At 34.0% G+C, this 2,105-nt stretch overlaps 1 pseudogene; it reads right to left on the reverse strand.

Annotated features, from left to right (window-relative positions):
• Nucleotides 1-563: 563 nt before the first annotated feature.
• LOC105461356 lies at nucleotides 564-2,100 on the reverse strand (annotated as a pseudogene).
• Nucleotides 2,101-2,105: the final 5 nt, after the last annotated feature.

Genomic DNA, 2,105 nt, shown 5'->3' on the forward strand with positions numbered 1-2,105 from the left:
GAATAATTTTGTATTTATTGTATTCTATAAGAGATAAGTTAGTTGCAAGATCTTTTGTCTTTTATATTCTTTTATTCTTTTCTCCTGGGTTATTATTTATTAATATATATTGTTTATATTGCGTATATTGTTTATTAAAAGAAACACACTCACTCTTGTAACAATCTTGTCACTGATGACATGTAAAACCTTTGCGTTTAATAAAGTTCGCTTATAATTATTATACTGCAAATCTGTGGCTTAAATTAATTTGATCAGAAACAAAGAAATTCGAGAACAAACAAAAGTTACTGATATAATCGAGCAGTTTGCTAGGCTGAAATGGCAGTGGGTCGGTCACGTAGCTAGGCAGAATAGAAACAAATGGTCCATCAAAACAACTCTTTGGCGTCCTAGAACGACAAAAAGAAACGCGGGACGGCCCCAGAAGAGATAGCTGGATGACGTGAAAAAGATAGCTGGGACAGCTTGATTTCAAAAAGACAGGGAGGCATGGAGAAAGTTGGGAGAAGCCTATGTTCAGGAGTGGACTACGTAAAGGGCTGAAGAAGATACTCCAATTGTATCTTAATACAAATATATAGACAATACAATGTTAATGCGCAGGAAACTGTTATGCATGCAATCATGTTCAAACATTTATTCATAAATTTACTAGTTACTTTCATTCTATGGATATACACAATAGAAGTTAGTAATTAAAAACAAAAAGGCAATTGCATATATTTGTTGCAATATATAATTGATCATACATGTATCAATGACAGACTTATACGGTGAACCAATTTACAAAGATTTATTTCTTGGTATCTGTAAACTTATCAATGGATTTGAAGCGCGAGCTAAATGTCTCGATTTAGCAGTCGTTGCTCCTGATGATACAGCATCCCTATCAAATTTTCTTTTTCTTTTTCCTATTCCCATGATTTTTTTCAAAGTGGGTGGTACTATATATTCAGGTACATCTTTTAGATGGGGTTGCAGTTTCACAGTATGCAACGTCTTGTCTTGTCGTAATGATTTCAAGTCTCGTGGATTATCCTCAAAGTAACTTTTTAGCTTCTCGCAATTTACAACTTCCTGCTTAATTTCTTTTAATCGCGCTTCTCGAACAGCAATCCTTGTAACGGCTTTCCAGGCATCTTTCGCACGATATCTAAAATTATCATAATTCATAAAATAAAACAAATCGAAAGTGGCTCTATACTTAAAAAGAACTTAAAAAGAAAATACAAGGTGCATTAAAATTATAAGATCTCCTAATTTTTTTCTCAGGAATAGAAGCAGATAGAAACATAAACGACTTTTTTAAAAGATGCAGATATTTGTTGGAAACGAGTAAAAAATGGCAACATTATCTGGCTCATAGAACGATCATGGATGATGTTAGAAGCATTTTAGGCATTGGAAATGACATTGGCGATGTTATTATCCGTTTTCTCAACTTGACGTCATAGATATGAAAAATGTGTATTCGTGGATGTGACAGTTAGAAAGGCGACGTTCATCCATAATGTTCAATTTCAGTGTTTTGAAAAAACGCTTCCAACATCAACTGGCATCATTAGTATTCTATGAACCAATGTTATCATTTTCTCCACTCATCTCTAATGAATAAATGGTCGCGTCGTTCGTGTTTCTATCTACTTCCATTCCTGAGAAGAGAAATTATGAGACTTTACAACTTAAATGTACAATAAGCACATACATCCATATATGCGCGCACACATACACATACATACGCACACACACGCACGCGCACACACACAATATGCCTATTCTTTTAAAAAAAACTTTAATTTATGTTGTGACAATAAAATAAAAAAAATTGGAATGTACATACCGAAAGCCTTCCACTTCTTCCAATTTAAACTGATAAGTTTTAAATAGATTTTCGCAGTTGTAAGTGTTCTTCAATTCCTGTTCTATTTCTTCCGTTAATGGTCTTTCCCTAATAGCTACGAAACTAAGAACAGTTCCTTGATTCTTTCCACGAGCAGTACGTCCTGCTCTGTGTATGTAAGAATTTAAATCTAATGGGAAATCAAAGTTGATTACATTAGATACGAATTGGAAATCGATGCCGCGTGCTACAAGATCGGAAG

This window comes from Wasmannia auropunctata, unplaced genomic scaffold, assembly GCF_000956235.1.
Source record: "Wasmannia auropunctata unplaced genomic scaffold, wasmannia.A_1.0 LD291618.1, whole genome shotgun sequence".
Classification (NCBI taxonomy): Eukaryota; Metazoa; Arthropoda; class Insecta; order Hymenoptera; family Formicidae; genus Wasmannia; species Wasmannia auropunctata.